Source organism: Carassius gibelio, chromosome A16, assembly GCF_023724105.1.
Source record: "Carassius gibelio isolate Cgi1373 ecotype wild population from Czech Republic chromosome A16, carGib1.2-hapl.c, whole genome shotgun sequence".
Classification (NCBI taxonomy): domain Eukaryota; kingdom Metazoa; phylum Chordata; class Actinopteri; order Cypriniformes; family Cyprinidae; genus Carassius; species Carassius gibelio.
In genome coordinates, this window is record NC_068386.1 from 30,519,352 (window position 1) to 30,542,956 (window position 23,605).

General features: G+C 35.6%; 1 long non-coding RNA gene across 1 annotated transcript; it reads left to right on the forward strand.

Annotated features, from left to right (window-relative positions):
* The first annotated feature begins 20,362 nt into the window (after positions 1-20,362).
* On the forward strand, positions 20,363-22,484 carry LOC128030939 (uncharacterized). The gene is made up of 3 exons (XR_008188000.1): positions 20,363-20,413; positions 20,542-20,606; positions 21,313-22,484. It is a non-coding gene; the product is annotated as an uncharacterized LOC128030939 (long non-coding RNA).
* The last annotated feature ends 1,121 nt before the right edge of the window (positions 22,485-23,605 follow it).

Sequence of the window (23,605 nt, forward strand, 5' to 3'; positions counted from 1 at the left end):
TCTATAAATGCTGATCCCAATGCATCTTTTTCATTATCGACATGGATATTAAAATCACCAACTATTAAGACTTTATCTGCAGCCAGAACTAACTCGGATGTAAAATCACCAAACTCTTTAATAAAGTCTGTATGGTGCCCTGGTGGCCTGTATACAGTAGCCAGTACAAACATAACAGGGGATTTATCATTAACATTGGTTTCTCTGGATAGTGTTATATGAAGCACCATTACTTCAAACGAGTTATACTTGAAGCCTGCCCTCTGAGAAATCCTGAAAACGTTATAATAAATTGAAGCAACTCCTCCCCCTTTGCCTTTTAGACGCGGCTCGTGTTTATAACAATAATCTTGGGGGGTGGAGTCATTTAAAATAATGTAATCATCAGGTTTTAGCCAGGTTTCTGTCAAGCAGAGAACATCTATATTATGATCAGTTATCATATTATTTACAAAAAGTGTTTTCGTAGAAATGGATCTGATATTCAATAAGCCAATCTTTATCATTTGTTTATCCATATTGCATTTGTTTTTTATTTGTTGAACCTCAATTAAATTGTTAACCTTAACTTGGTTTGGACGTTTTTTGTATTTTCTAGTTCGTGGAACAGACACAGTCTCTATAATGTGATATCTAGGTGAAAGAGTCTCTATGTGCTGAGAATTAACTGACCTCTGTGACGGGAGGCAGCTAGCAGACGGTCGGTTTAGCCAGTCTGTCTGCTTCCTGACCTGGGCCCCAGTTAGTCAAGTATAAACACTAAGACTATTTGCCATATTTCTAGACAGAAGAGTGGCGCCACCCCAGGAGGGATGAAGACCATCTCTTTTAAACAGGTCAGGTCTGCCCCAAAAGCTCGTCCAATTGTCTATATAACCTATGTTATTCTGTGGGCACCACTTAGACATCCAGCCATTGAGTGATGACAATCTGCTATGCATCTCGTCACCACGGTAAGCAGGGAGGGGACCAGAGCATATTACAGTGTCTGACATCGTGCTTGCAAGTTCACACACCTCTTTAAAGTTATTTTTAGTGATCTCCGACTGGCGAAGTCGAACATCATTAGCGCCGGCATGAATAACAATCTTACTGTATTTACATTTAGCATTAGCCAGCACTTTTAAATTTGCCAAGATGTCAGGCGCTCTGGCTCCCGGTAAACATTTGACTATGGTGGCTGGTGTCTCTATATTCACGTTCCGTACAATAGAATCACCAATAACTAGAGCACTTTCATCAGGTTTCTCAGTGGGTGCATCACTGAGTGGGGAGAACCTGTTTAATGTTTTGATCGGAACAGAAGAGCGGTGTTTTGACCCACGACTACGCTGCCTCACCGTCACCCAGTTGCCCTGCTGCAGGGGCTCTGCTGGAACCGGACAATGTACAGGAATCCCTGAGCTAGACGCATCCAAAGCCATATCTAGAGCCCTAACATTCTTACTGTCCTCAATTAAAGTTTGGATGCGTGTCTCTAATTCTGAAATCTTCTCTGTCAGCCTAACTGTTTCCCTGCATTTATCACATGTGAATCCCTCATCAGCGACAGAGATAGATAAACTGTACATGTGGCAAGAGGTGCAAATAACAATTGTAGGAGAAGCCATTACTCACCGTGCTTGATGAAATATTCTTACTGCGGTTGTTTGATGAACTTGTGGAAAACTGCAGCGTGAGAGAGGAGAGGAGAGGAGAAAAGAAAACGCTAATGACAAGCTAACGAGTGCTAACGCTTTGCAGGTGTGCTGCAGTCACGGAAGAGTGAACGATCAAAGTTAATCTGATAAGATTGATCGGTAATATCAGAAATATGGTGTGAATTAAGTTATATTTTACAATTAAAAAAACAAACAAACAGACAGTGATAGTAAGAAAGATTATAGAGAAAAAATATAAAATAAAAACAGCTACATGGAGCTATGATTAGCTACAGAAGGCCAATAGGAAGTAGAGAAAACACTGTCCATATAACTTCTAACACATTAAAAACTGTCTTACAGTATTGCAGAAAACATTTTATTTCATAAGACATAAGGATGTTTCAGTTTGGCAAGATTTGCACTGAATATTGAATGAAACAGCTTTCTCTAATAGAGAGAAAAGCTTTTGAGCAGATTTGGGCTAGATTTCACTTCATTTGACCAGGAGCACTATTTCAACATTACTGGATTCAGAAAGCTGTAAACTGACAATCTTGATCATTGAAGTCCTAACATAAGTTTTTGTGCATATAACTTCTAACACATTAAAAACTGTCTTACAGCATTGCAGAAAACATTTTATTTCTTAAGACATAAGCATGTTTCAGTTTGGCAAGATTTGCACTGAATATTGAATGAAACAGCTTTCTCTAATAGAGAGAAAAGCTTTTGAGCAGATTTGGGCTAGATTTCACTTCATTTGAAGAGAAGCACTATTTCAGCATTACTGGACTCAGAAAGCTGTAAACTGACAATCTTGATCATTGAAGTCCTAACATAAGTTTTTGTGCATATAACTTCTAACACATTAAAAACTGTCTTACAGCATTGCAGAAAACAATGTATTTCATATGGCATAAGCATCTATCAGTTTGGCAAGATTTGCACTGAATACTGAATGAAACAGCTTTCTCTATTAGAGAGACAAGCTTTCGAGCAGATTTGGGCTTGATTTCACTTCATTTGAACAAAATAACTATTTCAACATTACTGGACTCAGAAAGCTGTAAACTGACAATCTTGATCATTGAAGTCATAACATTAGTTTTTGTGTATATAACTTCTAACACATTAAAAACTGTCTTACAGCATTGCAGAAAACATTTTATTTCATAAGACATAAGCATGTTTCAGTTTGGCAAGATTTGCACTGAATATTGAATGAAACAGCTTTCTCTATTAGAGAGACACGCTTTTGAGCAGATTTGGGCTAGATTTCACTTCATTTGAAGAGAAGCACTATTTCAGCATTACTGGACTCAGAAAGCTGTAAACTGACAATCTTGATCATTGAAGTCCTAACATAAGTTTTTGTGCATATAACTTCTAACACATTAAAAACTGTCTTACAGCATTGCAGAAAACATTGTATTTCATATGGCATAAGCATCTATCAGTTTGGCAAGATTTGCACTGAATACTGAATGAAACAGCTTTCTCTATTAGAGAGACAAGCTTTTGAGCAGATTTGGGCTTGATTTCACTTCATTTGAACAAAAGAACTATTTCAACATTACTGGACTCAGAAAGCTGTAAACTGACAATCTTGATCATTGAAGTCCTAAAATTAGTTTTTGTGTATATAACTTCTAACACATTAAAAACTGTCTTACAGCATTGCAGAAAACATTTTATTTCATAAGACATAAGCATGTTTCAGTTTGGCAAGATTTGCACTGAATATTGAATGAAACAGCTTTCTCTAATAGAGAGAAAAGCTTTTGAGCAGATTTGGGCTAGATTTCACTTCATTTGAAGAGAAACACTATTTCAGCATTACTGGACTCAGAAAGCTGTAAACTGACAATCTTGATCATTGAAATCCTAACATAAGTTTTTGTGCATATAACTTCTATCCCATTAAAAACTGTCTTACAGCATTGCAGAAAACATTGTATTTCATATGGCATAAGCATCTATCAGTTTGGCAAGATTTGCACTGAATACTGAATGAAACAGCTTTCTCTATTAGAGAGACAAGCTTTTGAGCAGATTTGGGCTTGATTTCACTTCATTTGAACAAAAGAACTATTTCAACATTACTGGACTCAGAAAGCTGTAAACTGACAATCCTGATCATTGAAGTCCTAAAATTAGTTTTTGTGTATATAACTTCTAACACATTAAAAACTGTCTTACAGCATTGCAGAAAACATTTTATTTCATAAGACATAAGCATGTTTCAGTTTGGCAAGATTTGCACTGAATATTGAATGAAACAGCTCTCTCTAATAGAGAGAAAAGCTTTTGAGCAGATTTGGGCTAGATTTCACTTCATTTGAAGAGAAACACTATTTCAGCATTACTGGACTCAGAAAGCTGTAAACTGACAATCTTGATCATTGAAATCCTAACATAAGTTTTTGTGCATATAACTTCTAACACATTAAAAACTGTCTTACAGCATTGCAGAAAACATTGTATTTCATATGGCATAAGCATCTATCAGTTTGGCAAGATTTGCACTGAATACTGAATGAAACAGCTTTCTCTATTAGAGAGACAAGCTTTTGAGCAGATTTGGGCTAGATTTCACTTCATTTGAACAGAAGCACTATTTCAGCATTACTGGACTCAGAAAGCTGTAAACTGACAATCTTGATCATTGAAGTCCTAACATAAGTTTTTGTGCATATAACTTCTAACACATTAAAAACTGTCTTACAGCATTGCAGAAAACATTTTATTTCATAAGACATAAGCATGTTTCAGTTTGGCAAGATTTGCACTGAATATTGAATGAAACAGCTTTCTCTAATAGAGAGAAAAGCTTTTGAGCAGATTTGGGCTAGATTTCACTTCATATGAAGAGAAGCACTATTTCAGCATTACTGGACTCAGAAAGCTGTAAACTGACAATCTTGATCATTGAAGTCCTAATATTAGTTTTTGTGTATATAACTTCTAACACATTAAAAACTGTCTTACAGCATTGCAGAAAACATTTTATTTCATAAGATATAAGCATGTTTCAGTTTGGCAAGATTTGCACTGAATATTGAATGAAACAGCTTTCTCTAATAGAGAGAAAAGCTTTTGAGCAGATTTGGGCTAGATTTCACTTCATTTGAAGAGAAGCACTATTTCAGCATTACTGGACTCAGAAAGCTGTAAACTGACAATCTTGATCATTGAAGTCCTAACATAAGTTTTTGTGCATATAACTTCTAACACATTAAAAACTGTCTTACAGCATTGCAGAAAACATTGTATTTCATATGGCATAAGCATCTATCAGTTTGGCAAGATTTGCACTGAATACTGAATGAAACAGCTTTCTCTATTAGAGAGACAAGCTTTTCAGCAGATTTGGGCTTGATTTCACTTCATTTGAACAAAAGCACTATTTCAACATTACTGGACTCAGAAAGCTGTAAACTGACAATCTTGATCATTGAAGTCCTAACATAAGTTTTTGTGCATATAACTTCTAACACATTAAAAACTGTCTTACAGCATTGCAGAAAACATTTTATTTCATAAGACATAAGCATGTTTCAGTTTGGCAAGATTTGCACTGAATATTGAATGAAACAGCTTTCTCTATTAGAGAGACAAGCTTTTGAGCAGATTTGGGCTAGATTTCACTTCATTTGAAGAGAAGCACTATTTCAGCATTACTGGACTCAGAAAGCTGTAAACTGACAATCTTGATCATTGAAGTCCTAACATAAGTTTTTGTGCATATAACTTCTAACACATTAAAAACTGTCTTACAGCATTGCAGAAAACATTTTATTTCATATGGCATAAGCATCTATCAGTTTGGCAAGATTTGCACTGAATATTGAATGAAACAGCTTTCTCTAATAGAGAGAAAAGCTTTTGAGCAGATTTGGGCTAGATTTCACTTCATATGAAGAGAAGCACTATTTCAGCATTACTGGACTCAGAAAGCTGTAAACTGACAATCTTGATCATTGAAGTCCTAACATAAGTTTTTGTGCATATAACTTCTAACACATTAAAAACTGTCTTACAGCATTGCAGAAAACATTTTATTTCATATGGCATAAGCATCTATCAGTTTGGCAAGATTTGCACTGAATATTGAATGAAACAGCTTTCTCTATTAGAGAGACAAGCTTTTGAGCAGATTTGGGCTTGATTTCACTTAATTTGAACAAAAGAACTATTTCAACATTACTGGACTCAGAAAGCTGTAAACTGACAATCTTGATCATTGAAGTCCTAAAATTAGTTTTTGTGTATATAACTTCTAACACATTAAAAACTGTCTTACAGCATTGCAGAAAACATTTTATTTCATAAGACATAAGCATGTTTCAGTTTGGCAAGATTTGCACTGAATATTGAATGAAACAGCTTTCTCTAATAGAGAGAAAATCTTTTGAGCAGATTTGGGCTAGATTTCACTTCATTTGAAGAGAAACACTATTTCAGCATTACTGGACTCAGAAAGCTGTAAACTGACAATCTTGATCATTGAAATCCTAACATAAGTTTTTGTGCATATAACTTCTAACACATTAAAAACTGTCTTACAGCATTGCAGAAAACATTGTATTTCATATGGCATAAGCATCTATCAGTTTGGCAAGATTTGCACTGAATACTGAATGAAACAGCTTTCTCTATTAGAAAGACAAGCTTTTGAGCAGATTTGGGCTAGATTTCACTTCATTTGAACAGAAGCACTATTTCAGCATTACTGGACTCAGAAAGCTGTAAACTGACAATCTTGATCATTGAAGTCCTAACATAAGTTTTTGTGCATATAACTTCTAACACATTAAAAACTGTCTTACAGCATTGCAGAAAACATTTTATTTCATAAGACATAAGCATGTTTCAGTTTGGCAAGATTTGCACTGAATATTGAATGAAACAGCTTTCTCTAATAGAGAGAAAAGCTTTTGAGCAGATTTGGGCTAGATTTCACTTCATATGAAGAGAAGCACTATTTCAGCATTACTGGACTCAGAAAGCTGTAAACTGACAATCTTGATCATTGAAGTCCTAACATTAGTTTTTGTGTATATAACTTCTAACACATTAAAAACTGTCTTACAGCATTGCAGAAAACATTTTATTTCATAAGACATAAGCATGTTTCAGTTTGGCAAGATTTGCACTGAATATTGAATGAAACAGCTTTCTCTAATAGAGAGAAAAGCTTTTGAGCAGATTTGGGCTAGATTTCACTTCATTTGAAGAGAAGCACTATTTCAGCATTACTGGACTCAGAAAGCTGTAAACTGACAATCTTGATCATTGAAGTCCTAACATAAGTTTTTGTGCATATAACTTCTAACACATTAAAAACTGTCTTACAGCATTGCAGAAAACATTGTATTTCATATGGCATAAGCATCTATCAGTTTGGCAAGATTTGCACTGAATACTGAATGAAACAGCTTTCTCTATTAGAGAGACAAGCTTTTGAGCAGATTTGGGCTAGATTTCACTTCATTTGAACAGAAGCACTATTTCAACATTACTGGACTCAGAAAGCTGTAAACTGACAATCTTGATCATTGAAGTCCTAACATAAGTTTTTGTGCATATAACTTCTAACACATTAAAAACTGTCTTACAGCATTGAAGAAAACATTTTATTTCATAAGATATAAGCATGTTTCAGTTTGGCAAGATTTGCACTGAATATTGAATGAAACAGCTTTCTCTATTAGAGAGACTAGCTTTTGAGCAGATTTGGGCTTGATTTCACTTAATTTGAACAAAAGCACTATTTCAACATTACTGGACTCAGAAAGCTGTAAACTGACAATCTTGATCATTGAAGTCCTAACATTAGTTTTTGTGTATATAACTTCTAACACATTAAAAACTGTCTTACAGCATTGCAGAAAACATTTTATTTCATAAGATATAAGCATGTTTCAGTTTGGCAAGATTTGCACTGAATATTGAATGAAACAGCTTTCTCTAATAGAGAGAAAAGCTTTTGAGCAGATTTGGGCTAGATTTCACTTCATTTGAAGAGAAGCACTATTTCAGCATTACTGGACTCAGAAAGCTGTAAACTGACAATCTTGATCATTGAAGTCCTAACATAAGTTTTTGTGCATATAACTTCTAACACATTAAAAACTGTCTTACAGCATTGCAGAAAACATTGTATTTCATATGGCATAAGCATCTATCAGTTTGGCAAGATTTGCACTGAATACTGAATGAAACAGCTTTCTCTATTAGAGAGACAAGCTTTTCAGCAGATTTGGGCTTGATTTCACTTCATTTGAACAAAAGCACTATTTCAACATTACTGGACTCAGAAAGCTGTAAACTGACAATCTTGATCATTGAAGTCCTAACATAAGTTTTTGTGCATATAACTTCTAACACATTAAAAACTGTCTTACAGCATTGCAGAAAACATTTTATTTCATAAGACATAAGCATGTTTCAGTTTGGCAAGATTTGCACTGAATATTGAATGAAACAGCTTTCTCTATTAGAGAGACAAGCTTTTGAGCAGATTTGGGCTAGATTTCACTTCATTTGAAGAGAAGCACTATTTCAGCATTACTGGACTCAGAAAGCTGTAAACTGACAATCTTGATCATTGAAGTCCTAACATAAGTTTTTGTGCATATAACTTCTAACACATTAAAAACTGTCTTACAGCATTGCAGAAAACATTTTATTTCATATGGCATAAGCATCTATCAGTTTGGCAAGATTTGCACTGAATATTGAATGAAACAGCTTTCTCTAATAGAGAGAAAAGCTTTTGAGCAGATTTGGGCTAGATTTCACTTCATATGAAGAGAAGCACTATTTCAGCATTACTGGACTCAGAAAGCTGTAAACTGACAATCTTGATCATTGAAGTCCTAACATAAGTTTTTGTGCATATAACTTCTAACACATTAAAAACTGTCTTACAGCATTGCAGAAAACATTTTATTTCATATGGCATAAGCATCTATCAGTTTGGCAAGATTTGCACTGAATATTGAATGAAACAGCTTTCTCTATTAGAGAGACAAGCTTTTGAGCAGATTTGGGCTTGATTTCACTTAATTTGAACAAAAGAACTATTTCAACATTACTGGACTCAGAAAGCTGTAAACTGACAATCTTGATCATTGAAGTCCTAAAATTAGTTTTTGTGTATATAACTTCTAACACATTAAAAACTGTCTTACAGCATTGCAGAAAACATTTTATTTCATAAGACATAAGCATGTTTCAGTTTGGCAAGATTTGCACTGAATATTGAATGAAACAGCTTTCTCTAATAGAGAGAAAATCTTTTGAGCAGATTTGGGCTAGATTTCACTTCATTTGAAGAGAAACACTATTTCAGCATTACTGGACTCAGAAAGCTGTAAACTGACAATCTTGATCATTGAAATCCTAACATAAGTTTTTGTGCATATAACTTCTAACACATTAAAAACTGTCTTACAGCATTGCAGAAAACATTGTATTTCATATGGCATAAGCATCTATCAGTTTGGCAAGATTTGCACTGAATACTGAATGAAACAGCTTTCTCTATTAGAAAGACAAGCTTTTGAGCAGATTTGGGCTAGATTTCACTTCATTTGAACAGAAGCACTATTTCAGCATTACTGGACTCAGAAAGCTGTAAACTGACAATCTTGATCATTGAAGTCCTAACATAAGTTTTTGTGCATATAACTTCTAACACATTAAAAACTGTCTTACAGCATTGCAGAAAACATTTTATTTCATAAGACATAAGCATGTTTCAGTTTGGCAAGATTTGCACTGAATATTGAATGAAACAGCTTTCTCTAATAGAGAGAAAAGCTTTTGAGCAGATTTGGGCTAGATTTCACTTCATATGAAGAGAAGCACTATTTCAGCATTACTGGACTCAGAAAGCTGTAAACTGACAATCTTGATCATTGAAGTCCTAACATTAGTTTTTGTGTATATAACTTCTAACACATTAAAAACTGTCTTACAGCATTGCAGAAAACATTTTATTTCATAAGACATAAGCATGTTTCAGTTTGGCAAGATTTGCACTGAATATTGAATGAAACAGCTTTCTCTAATAGAGAGAAAAGCTTTTGAGCAGATTTGGGCTAGATTTCACTTCATTTGAAGAGAAGCACTATTTCAGCATTACTGGACTCAGAAAGCTGTAAACTGACAATCTTGATCATTGAAGTCCTAACATAAGTTTTTGTGCATATAACTTCTAACACATTAAAAACTGTCTTACAGCATTGCAGAAAACATTGTATTTCATATGGCATAAGCATCTATCAGTTTGGCAAGATTTGCACTGAATACTGAATGAAACAGCTTTCTCTATTAGAGAGACAAGCTTTTGAGCAGATTTGGGCTAGATTTCACTTCATTTGAACAGAAGCACTATTTCAACATTACTGGACTCAGAAAGCTGTAAACTGACAATCTTGATCATTGAAGTCCTAACATAAGTTTTTGTGCATATAACTTCTAACACATTAAAAACTGTCTTACAGCATTGAAGAAAACATTTTATTTCATAAGATATAAGCATGTTTCAGTTTGGCAAGATTTGCACTGAATATTGAATGAAACAGCTTTCTCTATTAGAGAGACTAGCTTTTGAGCAGATTTGGGCTTGATTTCACTTAATTTGAACAAAAGCACTATTTCAACATTACTGGACTCAGAAAGCTGTAAACTGACAATCTTGATCATTGAAGTCCTAACATTAGTTTTTGTGTATATAACTTCTAACACATTAAAAACTGTCTTACAGCATTGCAGAAAACATTGTATTTCATAAGGCATAAACATCTTGCAGTTTTGCAAGATTTGCACTGAATACTGAATGAAACAGCTTTCTCTAATAGAGAGAAAAGCTTTTGAGCAGATTTGGGCTTGATTTCACTTCATTTGAACAGAAGCACTATTTCAACATTACTGGACTCAGAAAGCTGTAAACTGACAATCTTGATCATTGAAGTCCTAACATTAGTTTTTGTGCATATAACTTCTAACACATTAAAAACTGTCTTACAGCATTGCAGAAAACATTTTATTTCATAAGACATAAGCATGTTTCAGTTTGGCAAGATTTGCACTGAATATTGAATGAAACAGCTTTCTCTAATAGAGAGAAAAGCTTTTGAGCAGATTTGGGCTAGATTTCACTTCATTTGAACAGAAGCACTATTTCAACATTACTGGACTCAGAAAGCTGTAAACTGACAATTTTGATCATTGAAGTCCTAACATAAGTTTTTGTGCATATAACTTCTAACACATTAAAAACTGTCTTACAGCATTGCAGAAAACATTTTATTTCATAAGACATAAGCATGTTTCAGTTTGGCAAGATTTGCACTGAATATTGAATGAAACCGCTTTCTCTATTAGAGAGACACGCTTCTGAGCAGATTTGGGCTAGATTTCACTTCATTTGAACAGAAGCACTATTTCAACATTACTGGAACTTTTAAATGAAAACATTTTCGTAATGGATCCATTTTACTTTTAAATGAAAACATTATCGTAATGGATCCATTTTTGCTACCGAGGAAAAAACGCAAATACTTACAACAAATTTAGAATTCAAGACACTTGACACCCCAGAGGCCACTCAAAGAAACACTATGATGCTAAGGTAGACATTTAAATGTCTTTAAAGGAATTGATCTATTTAAGAACTTTTCAGTTTTTCCTTCGTGAAAGTATCAAGCTACTGTAAAAACTGCTGCTGTATCCATATTAACTTGATCAATGTTTCTCTTTTTATACAAATTCTTGGAGAGGAAAACTACATCAGAATAAACACGGCAAGTTTGTGTCTTTGCTGTCTGTTGCAAAGTGGATCCACATCTGTAATATTTCCCCCTAAATACATCAAAAAACGCCAGAAGTTGCAACAGATTTAGAATTCAAACAACTTGAGACCCTAGAGGGCACTCAAATAAACACTATAGCCGCATTTCCACCACAGGAACTTTACCCAGGAACTAGGGACTTTGGCCAGGTACTTGGTGTGTTTCCACCACAGGAACCAGGAATTAAATAAAGTTCTGGGTAAAAAATTCCCCTCAGAAAGTCCCTGCTGGCAAGGTTGTACTTTTTCAAAGTTCCGGAACTTTCGGGGGCGGGACTTGGGCGTTAAACATCCTGATTGGTTGAGTTCACGCAGGCTCTAAAGTCTCTTTAGTGGTTAAACATAAAATATAATTCATTTTGGGTAAATCTAACAGGTCTTTATTCAACTTATCTATATATTAAAATGAAAATAAAAAAGGCAAATTGATATAATATTTTGTTTCATTGTAATGACTGTATATATACAAATTTCCCTGAACTAAGTACATTTCTACAGCAATTATTATGTTTAAAAGAAAACAAAAAGAGGCAGTGGTATTTGAAATCCTATTTCATTTTATTGTAAATATACAGTGAGGAAAATTGGAATAGTCAAGGCGAGCTGACTGGTGTTATCAAGAGTCACCAGATATGCGTCATCGCGGACAAAACACTTCCGAGTCGAATGCGCAAAGTCTGAACTATCGAGGATGCACGTCCAAAATGTGCGTACGTTGTACTGAGAAACACTCACAGACCTACGTCACCGGACTATTTGCCTAATTTTCCAGGTACTTTAGACTGCGGAGGAAACGCAGTCTAAAACACGTTTGTGTCTTTGCTGTCTGTTACAAAGTGGATCCACATCCGTAATATGTCCCCCTAAAAAAAATAAAAACGCCAGTAGCTAAAACAGATTTAGAATTCAAGCAACTTGAGACCCTAGAGGGCTCTTAAAAAAACACTATGTTGCCAAGGTAGACTTTAAATACCTTTGATGGAATGAATCCATTTAAGCACCTTTCAGTTTTTTCTTCATGAAAACATTAACCTACACGGTTACAGCTTCCGCTTTTCTTTTATAATACAATATCTTGTAGACCAAAATTACTCAAAATCTTAAATTTTATTGTTTCACAGATCATAAAAACTACTGCAAGTTTGGGTCTTTGCTCTTGGTTCCAAATGTGTATACATATCCAAAGTGGATCCACATCCATAATAATTTTGCCTAAAGACAACCCACTAATCGCTAGTAGATACAACAGACCTATAAATCAAGCCACTTCTATGTTAACTTGATCTAGATTTTTCTATTAATACAATTTCTTGGAGAGGAAAAATAGTCAAAATTTTGACTCATATCACTTCACACATCAGAATAAACACTTCAAGTTTGGTTCTTTGCTCTTGGTAACAAATGTAGATCCGTATCCAAAGTGGATCCACATTCATAATAATTTAGCCTAAAAACATTAAAAAAATGCCAGAAGTTGCAATAGATTTAGAATTCAAACCACTTGAGACCTTAGAGTGAACTCAAAGAAACACTATTATGCCAAGGTAGAACTTTAAATGCCTTTGATGGACTGTCCATTTAAGCACGTTTGCATCTTTGCACTCAATTACAAAGTGGATCCACATCCGTAATATTTCCCGCTAAAAAAATAAAAATGACAGTACCTAAAACAGGGATAGAATTTAAGCCAATTGAGACCCTAGAGGGCACTCAAAGAAACACTATGATGCCAAGGTAGAACTTTAAATGCCTTTGATGGACTGTCTATTTAAGCACGTTAGAATCTTTACACTCAATTACAAAGTGGATCCACATCCGTAATATTTCCCGCAAAAAAAATAAAAACGCCAGTACCTAAAACAGGTGTAGAATTCAAGCCAATTGAGACCCTAGAGGGCACTCAAAGAAACACTAATCTTTTGCACACAACAATATATAGGAAAGGCACAGACAGAAACACTTTATTGAGGTCTGACAGCTTCCATCTAAGGAGCCTGAAAGATAATATTCCTTTTGGACAATTTCAGCGTCTTAGACACATCTGCAATAATGACTCTGATTTCGAAATTCAGGCTCAAGATATGACATTAAGTTTCAGGGCTAGGGGCTACTCACCAATGATAATAGAAAAAGCAATAATAAAAGCACGCTCCACAACAAGCTCTGATCTACTAAAGAAAAAAAAGCGGAGGAAAGACATGGCTAAAAACAACTCTAGACCAGTCTTTGTTACCCAAAATAGTAGTAGTGCCTCTGAAATGAAACAAATATTTAAGTCCAATTGGGGGTTAATTCAAAGTGATTCTATTCTGAAAGACATTTTTCTATGATTGTGTTCAAGAAGGCACCATCCATAAGGAACAAACTTGTAAGAAGTTACCTTCCAGGTCCTAGACAAAAAACATGGCTAGAAAAAGGGTTGTGGGGAACCTATAGGTGTGGATTTTGCAGTCATTGTGAGGGTGTCATTCAAAGTAAGATTTTTTGTGATCTGAGAATGCAGAGAGAATTTAAGACTAATGGCTTTATTAACTGTAACTCTGAATATGTGGTCTACTGCCTACAATTCCCATGTGGGTGTTTCTATGTGGGAAGAACTAAAAGAAAACTAAAAGAGCGGTTTTATAAACACAAATACGCAATTAGAGTCAATAACGAAGATTACCCCATGGCCAAACACTATAAAGAAATACACCTTAGTGACCCTTCATCTTTGAGAATTCAGGGCATTGAAATTATTAAAAAATCAATACGTGGAGGTGATATTTTAAAACAGTTATTGCAACGTGAAACCTTTTGGATATGGAGTTTCAAAGCAATGGATTATCCAGGATTAAATGAGGAGATAGATTATAGACCTTTTCTGTGATTTTGTAATATTTGTTCTTTCCTGTAACTAATCTTTCCATATATTGTATATGTATATGTGTATGCATATGTATACATGAAGGTGTAAGCATGAATTTATGCATGCTACCTGTTTTTGCTTGCATTGTTACCAACAGCTTTATTGCTGAGAATCATGTGAGAGGTGTGCCCTAGTAATATATGCATGAATGTATGTGCATGCTATTTGTTGCTTCTTTATTTATTGTTGTGACCAGCAGCTTCAGTGTTGAGAACCATGTGAGAGGCGTGCCCTAGCAATGTATGCATGAATATATATGCATGCTATCTGTTGCCTGTGTTTGTGTTTTTTATTGTGACTAATAGCTTTAGTGCTGAGAACGGTGTGAGAGGCGTGTCCTAGTAATTACCTGTATACATTCAATACTGATTTTCAGCACCTGTGTGTTTGCTTCTACCTGTGTGTCTTTGTCATTATAAGATCAGTTTTTTTTTTATCTGCTTCACTATGCCCTTCACTATGCCCACTATTGGCCCCATGCCGCTACGCGTGGGCATTTTAAAGTTGTCCATTTAGGACATGTCATTTTTGCAATAAAGACATTTTAATTACGGAGTGCCTCGGCTATCAGAGATTTTTTTTTTTTTTCTACACTGCCTCTTAAGATGTTCTACCTTGGACCGAAGAGCACCCAAATCAAACTTAAAAGGGATTGAGCACGCCATTCATCTTGAATAAAAATAGATAACTAATATAGTGTCCCTTTCTTCAGTTTTTCAGTAATGTGTGATAACTTGAGAAATATGTTGTCAATACTATTAAAATAAGAAAAAGTAATGGTATTAAGGAGATATAGCTTTTGCATAATTACTATATTGGGCTTTATTAAAGTTTATGAAAAAAATTATGAATGTATATTAATTTTTTATGTATGCACATACATGAAACATTTTCAAGTCTTTGAACAGATCTTGAAGTATTTGCTTCATTTCCTTCATTTTTGAACAACATTATGTAAGGGGCCATTATTTTTTTAATGATTACAAATATTTAATTATAAGTTTACTGATAATATACCCACATTCAAATCCAATTTACTGATTCTGTATCTCATTTCATGCTTAAAGGGGGGTGAAATGCTCGTTTTCACTCAATATCATGTTAATCTTGAGTACCTATAGAGTAGTACTGCATCCTTCATAACTCCAAAAAGTCTTTAGTTGTATTATATTCATAAGAGAAAGATAGTCTGTACTGATTTTTCCCGGAAAAAATCGGTACAGACTATCTTTCTCTGTGGCCCTAACGTCTGTCGTCATGAAGTCGTTTGAAAAACTGGTTCTGGCTTATCTGAAGGACATCACTGGACCCTTACTGGACCCCCTCCAGTTTGCTTACCGAGCAAACAGGTCCGTGGATGATGCAATCAACATGGGATTGCACTTCATCCTGCAACATCTGGACAAAACAGGGACTTATGTGAGGATCCTATTTGTGGACTTTAGTTCGGCATTCAACACCATCATCCCAACAGCCCTTCAGACCAAACTGACCCAGCTCTCTGTTCCTAGCTCTATCTGTCAGTGGATCACCAGCTTTCTGACAGATAGGCAACAGTTAGTGAGACTGGGGAAATTCACATCAAACAGCTGCTCCACCAATACTGGTGCCCCTCAGGGATGTGTTCTCTCCCCTCTGCTTTTCTCCCTGTACACCAAAGACTGCACATCTAAAGACCCCTCTGTCAAGCTCCTAAAGTTTGCAGATGACACTACAGTCATCGGCCTCACCCAGGACGGTGATGAATCTGCTTACAGACAAGAGGTTGAGCAGCTGGCTGTCTGGTGCAGTCTTAACAACCTGGAGCTGAACACGCTCAAAACAATGGAGATGATCGTGGACTTTAGGAGAAACCCACCTGCACTTTCCCCACTCACCATCATGAACAGCACTGTGACTGCAGTGGAGTCATTCAGATTCCTGGGAACCACCATCTCTCAGGACCTGAAGTGGGACAATCACATTGACTCCATTGTTAAAAAGGCCCAGCAAAGGTTGTATTTCCTTCGCCAGCTGAGGAAATTTAACTTGCCACAGGAGCTGCTGAAACAGTTCTACTCGGCCGTCATTGAGTCTGTCCTCTGTACTTCAACTGTCTGGTTTGGTTCAGCAACAAAATCAGACATCAGAAGACTACAGAGAACAGTTCGGACTGCTGAAAGGATTATTGGTGCTCCCCTGCCCACCCTTCAAGAACTGTATACATCCAGAATGAGGAAAAGGGCTCAGAAAATCACTCTGGATCCCTCACATCCAAGTCACCCCATCTTTGAACTTTTGCCATCTGGCCGGCGCCTCTGAGCCGCAAACACCAGAACAGCAAGGCACAAGAACAGTTTCTTCCCCCAGGCAATCTACCTAATGAACAGTTAAATGTTCCCTACTTATTCTTATAAACGTGCAATATCCTTATATTTATTTGTTAACCCTCCATCCTAGAACATTCCTGCATCTCACTCAAACCTATTCCATTATCATTTATAGCACAATTGTTTATACACTTATTTATTTGCCAATTTGTTTTTTTTTTTTTTTGTTTTTTTTTTTCTGTGTGTTGTTGTCTCTGTGTACTGGAAGCTTATGTCACTAAAACAAATTCCTTGTATGGGTAAGCATACTTGGCAATAAAGCTCTTTCTGATTCTGATTCTGAAAAACACGACCGGCTGGAGGCGTGACGTGTGGGCGGAGCTAAAGAATCACGAGCGCCAGTAGGCTTTTGTGTTGAGAGCATCTGGAAACTGTGACATTACCATGAGGAAAAAAAAACCATCATCCAAAACAAACCATGGCTTAACAGTCAGATTCAGCCATTTATTTATGATCCAGAATCAGATCCTGAGGCTGAAACTGAACGAGAGCAGCAGCAGCAACGACTCGCTCCGGGTCTCTGGCATGGGAGGCGGACACACTAACAAGGAGGCAGAGACATTTTAAGCAGTTTTACTCACCGCCTGCGGTTCCAACACACGATCGTGACCCTTTTTCGTTGGGATTGCATCATCCTTAAGAAAAAAACGATACGCAAATCCATCGTCAAACTGGGCCTTGTTTGTAAAACAAGCATCTTCGAAATGCAGGGAACAAACAAAAACACTTGCACAACTCCGTTGATGCTCTGTAAAAATAAACTCCATCCACTGGTTCCTTAATGCTGTTTCTCTTTTGGTAATCTGTGCAGGGTTGTCTTGCCCTGGCAACCAAAAACACACTCTTTTTGTGACATTTCGCAACGCTCTCGCTCTGATCAGTGAACGTCTGTTGTGCTCTCAGTGCTCTGCTATACGGGAGCGCGCGCTCTTCCGGCAGACGTGCCCTTAGGACCCATATAAGGAAATTCCGCTCCATCTAACGTCACACAGAGCCATACTCGAAAAAAACTTTCCGAAACTTGTGACAAACCGGAAGGAGTATTTTTGGAACAGAAATACTCCTTCAAACGTACAACTTAATTTTTTAAACTTTGTCCATGTTTAGCATGGGAATCCAACTCTTTAACAGTGTAAAAAACTCAGTATGCATGAAATAGCATTTCACCCCCCCTTTAATCATGAGTTTAATGTTGAATGATTACAATGTGAGTTGCTAAATTGTCTTTGTTTTTACAATTATAATACATAAACTAATGCTGAAAAAAGTACAACAGTTATTGTTTTCATAATATTTACTATTGACAGTTGTTATTTTGTATTGTAATGAAGAAGGTTTTTATGACAACAAAAATGGTCATTACTAAAAACTAAACACCAATTTTTTTTTTTTTTCTATAACACCTTTTCGTAAATATTAAAACATTTTTTTTGCCTACTTCAAACATTTTAAGCAGTTTGAACAAAACCTGTTAATATTTATTATAGACCACTAACTGTCTATAATCTAAAAAACAAGTTTAAATGAAAAAAAAGTGTGTACACCAGTTAAATTGGATGATAAAGAAATTGCTAACAATAGTATAATGGAGCATGTTTTAAGTTTTTAGGTGTTTAGTTGCAGAAATTGACAAATCAAATGTAAAATAACATATCATCCATTTAATTAAATATAGATTAATTCTTGTGAGAACTAAAACATAAAATAAAATACATGAATACATACAAAAAAAAAAAAAAAAAAAAAAAAAAAAAAGCAGCCAAGACAATGATTTTCTGTTTTTATAGATTAAAATTGAAGACAGAAAGCAGCTGGTAAATGCGGTCACTTTAATATTCAAATCCAGTATCATGATCCACTTCAGATTTATTTCTCAACAGTTTATGTTCACGTGGCTGTTTTCATTTATATTTGCCAATCTATTATGTATTTTGCAATAATTTTGTACATTATTTGTATGTTCTTGCAAAGAAAAGCCAGAATCAGTGTCCTCTGGAGCTCGAGAGATCGATGTTATTCTATCCTTAGACAGTCTTGCGCTGTCAAACAGTCTTTCATTTTCACACCTAAACAGCTCACAAACGCCTGAAACTAGCTCTTGTTGTGTGCTAATGTGTTGATTGTGTGCATTTGTGGTAATATTTTATTTTAAAAAGCTCTTAAAAACTTTAAAAGTGCTTTTATTGTGAGCTCCGTTGTGACACTGCAGGCGCTGATCGCATCAGTGATTTTAGATAGGTCAGATAGGCAGTGGCAAATAATGAATTTTCTGTAAAATTAACACCCCCACACTCTAAAAAACGCTGGGTTGTTTTTTCAACCCAACTGCTGGGTTGAGGCCGTTGGATAGGACTTTGGGATGTTTTAACCCAAGTTTGGGTTGAAAATAACTATCTTTTTTAACCCAGCGGGGGTGGGTTGAGGACGCGGACGTGAAGGAGAGCACGCACGTCACGTCAAAATCGTACGTCTCTCCAGTGCGAGCAGCCGCCATTTTCTCAGCGTGATAGAAGCGAGTGAAAGACTATGGTAAGTAACGTTAAATATTCAAAATGTAAAGTTATCTTTTATTGTTTACCCGGTTGTATGAAAGGCGGAAGGTTTTATGAAAGGTGGAAACAAAGGAGCTTAACGTTATATCTAACGTTATATAAAAAAAACGGACGCGGTTTTCGCCTCGGACACGGAGGTCTTAACTGCCTCATGTAACGTTACTGAACGGAGGATGTACTTTTAATATATCGTCTGTGAATGTATTTTGTCATATTTACATAAGATTTTACATTATCTGTTCTCTTTGAGGCGTTAACAGACGGTTATGGTCACGGTTACGCTCATGTGAATTTGTCTTTTTTTTTCGCGGTTAAACTGAATGTATGTTTGTCTCCTAAAGGAAACGGCATTGTGTAGTAAAGACTAGCATAATTATTTAGAGGCTGTTGAAGTGGTAACTGTTAAAAGTATGTTTTACATGTAATGTTTCAGACTTGTCCAGCTCCTGTCTTCATTGTCCTCGCGCTGAGAGTTAAAGACACAGAAGCTGTTTGTGTGAGGAGTCACAGACCTGTGTGAGGATGAGGAGGAGGTGTTCTTCTGAAGAGAGGGACAGACGGTTTAAGGAGAGTAAACTTCAGAATAAAATCAAGTTATCTTTATTTTTTACTAAGACTAAAATAATGTGTGTGTTTTTTTTAGATGTTGAAATCCAGAGACAAGATAACTTCATTCTTTTGAGACTGATGTAAGTTAAATTATTATTACTTTTTTTTTTTTTTTAGAAAATTTATGTTTCTGTTGTGTCCTGCCTGTTAACTTCACATTTTGATGCAAAAACAGTGTGATTTTATATATGTATGTATGTATATGTTAATATTTTATTGAAACCATTGATGTCCCTCTTTGCAGAACTCAAACTAACTGGAGTTAAGGACACACAAGTCTGCTTGTGTGAGGAGGTGGTTTTCTCAGCTTCTTCTGAAGAGAGGGAAAGATCGTTTAAGGCAAGTAAACTTCATAATTTCATGTTATCAGTTGTTGTTTTTTTACTAAGAGTAAAATAATGTTTGTTTTTTGTTTTTGTAGATGTTAAAAGCAAGAGACATGGGAGAGCATCATTCCTTTGAGATTTTATGTAAGTTATTTTTAGAAAATACATTTTTCTGTTGTCTCCTGCCAGTTTACTTCACATTTTGATGCAACAACAGTGTGATTACGTGCTCATTTCATTAAGACCATTGATGTCTGTGTTTTTCATTGCAGAACTCAAACCAACTTTGGAGTTGTCTGATTTGGAGAGTCATTATTCTTGGTCTGCGCTCTTAGAGGTAAAGTTCACACAAAAAATCATTTACTTGCCCTCAAGTCATTCCAAATCTATAAGACTTTTGTCTGTCTTTACAACATAAATTAATATATTTTTAGTTTTCTCATAATATTTGTTAATCCATTTATAGTTTAGATAATCAGTATTTTCAAGCTTCATAAATATAGAGTTATTGTAGAAGTAAATTCTGATATTTATATATGAATACATCTTAAATGATATGATAGCAAACATGTATGTTCAAAATAAAATATTGGTCTCCCAGACCAGCAATGGAGGACACAAAAAGAGAATATTAAATATATTCATATGTTTTCCAAAAAATGAACAGAGTTTGTATGAGTCTGGAAAAACATGGGGAGAGTAAATTATGAACATTTTAATTATTTGGTGAACTAACAGTTTGAAGAGCAGCCCTCCATGTACGTGAATATTGTGAGGCATGTGAATGTCATGTCTGTTTTAATGTTTCAGTAAAGAAGCTTTCTGAAAGCAATATTTATTCAAACAATATCGCATGTCCTCACACTAGTGCTGCCATTATAGACTTCATGAGAGCTGTGGTGGACTGAGACATTAAACAACCACACAAAGTGTTGAAACTTTAAAACCGATTATTTACCTATCCTTACGGATGTGAATACACCTCTACCTGAAAATGGATAGTTGAATTAAATGTTTAATTTTTTCAAATTTGTTTCTCTTAGGCCACTGATGAAGAACAGGCGGTGACTGGGATGAATCCTGGTCAGAGAGGAGAATCTTCTTTCCCCTAAACAGCAGTGGTTTTAAACGAGGACGCTGCCTTGATTGATTTAGAAGATGTCAGATGCTGTGCTGATGGGGTTTCTTCATGATTACATCAGTTATGCTAAAGAGATCATGAAAATTTACCGTGATGCATGATCTGTATTCATGGACTATGAAACAAACTGTAAGTGTATAATTTGTTAAAAAAAAAAAGTTAAATGCTTTTTCTGTGTTTACTAGAAAAGTTTACACTCTGTCATTCATACACCTGCTCACATTCTTTCACACACACACACACACACACACACACACACACACACACACACACACACACACACACACACGCGTCTGTTAAAGGTTATAATATCAAAGTTAATGTTGTGATTTATTTGTGTACTGTCATGCCAGAATAGTTGGAAAAAAAACTAACTAATTGTAAATTTATTGTATGTGTTTTCGTATATTTTTATACAATATATACAATTGAACAAAGTCCCATTTGATCTTAAGTTATATTCATCAAATGTTCAATGCTTTGTTTATGAACTCTGTAGCTGTTAATGCCATCCTTTTCTGCATTTCTTCTAACATGTTACTTTTTGACTTTTCTCTTTTTTTTAATAAATATTTTCCTTTTGGTAATTATTATTTGTGTGTAAAAGTGATATTTAAAATGAACAACATTTGTAGGTTTAATGCCTAGCTCAATTTGGGTTAATTTTAACGTAGAAATGCATTGTTTCCCCACATGGCTGCACTCTGCGAGTTTATGTTCTGCCAGCAGGAGGCGCTAAGAGCGGGAGAGGTAGGTTTCTCCGGTAACGGCTGCAGAGCGGTACTGAGCTCACAAACGCTGCCTTATCAAGCACATTCGAAATGATATCGAACATTTTCTAAATACAGTAGTTTTCCTTCTGAAATACAGTGATAAAAAAACACCCGCTCTGTTTTTTTAAACCCTGCAATATAGTCATTTTAAACCATAAAAAAAGGCAACCCAGCAGGCTGGGTTAAATATGATAACCCAACTGGTTGGGTTAAAACAACCCAGCGCTGGGTTCGTCCCTTTTTGACCCAGCGCTGGGTTGTCAAAATAACCCAAATTGGGTTGTTTTCAACCCAGCAGTTTTTAGAGTGCACTTTTGACAAAAGGTGGCACTATAGAGTGCCTCTTCCATGCCTTTTTATGAGCTTTTGCCAGTGTCTATCTATCATTAATACTGATATGTGTTTTGAGTTTAATAAAATTCTAAGCATGTTATCTGCCTCAAAATCACCTGAAAAATATTCCAGTTTGACATGCTGACATGGTAACAATATTTTAGATATCAATATCCCCTCAACAGTTTTACATTGGCCGTTTTGTCATTATTCTGATGACGTTTGAAGCAAATCCTGAGAAAATAAAATGCTGAATTCAAAGCATTTAGAAAATGACACACCTCCTGCTGCCAGTTGGTGGCGCTATGACTTTGACTCCTTATATTCACAACTATGCGACTGACATCATAAATCGAAAAAAACTGATGAAGTTTAATTAAAATCAGGTAATGTATGTGGATGTTATTAGACACTTCCTGTTTTTCATTTCTCGCCACAAATTCAACACCTCGCCACGAGCAAACCGTTTGAGATATCAAAAATCCCCCCCAAAAAATTTTCATCCCCAATGTCTTGAGATCATGTTGACCGAGTTTGGTGGCAATCAGTGTATCAGTCTCTGCCCGGCCCTAATGGCTGCAGATTCCAAGCTCTGTGCCAGTTCTCAAGTTTCAATTTTCTTTTTAAGCATTTTAAGGGCACCAAAAGCTTGGAAAAAAAATTAGAGGAAGAAAATATAAAAAAAAAATCCTAAGGAGAACAATAGGGCTCTTGCCCTAATTAAAGACCCATCTCTTTAACCTGGCTTACACATAACACACTAATATGCTTCTAATATCTAAATCCATTAAAGGATTTTTAGGCTGCATTAATTAGGTAAACCGGAACCGGGAACACTTCCCATAACACCACTGTACCTCTGTACCACAGACACTATTTAAACTGAACTGAGATGACATCACTGAATTCAATAATGAACTGCCTTTAACTGTCATTTTGCATTATTGACACTGTTTTCCTAATTAATGTTGTTCAGTTGCTTTGATGCCATACATTTTGTTTAAAGCGCTATATAAATAAGGTGACTTGACTTGACTTGACTCTTGTTACATTTTAATCCTCCACGTCCACTGTGTTCTCAAAACTCAG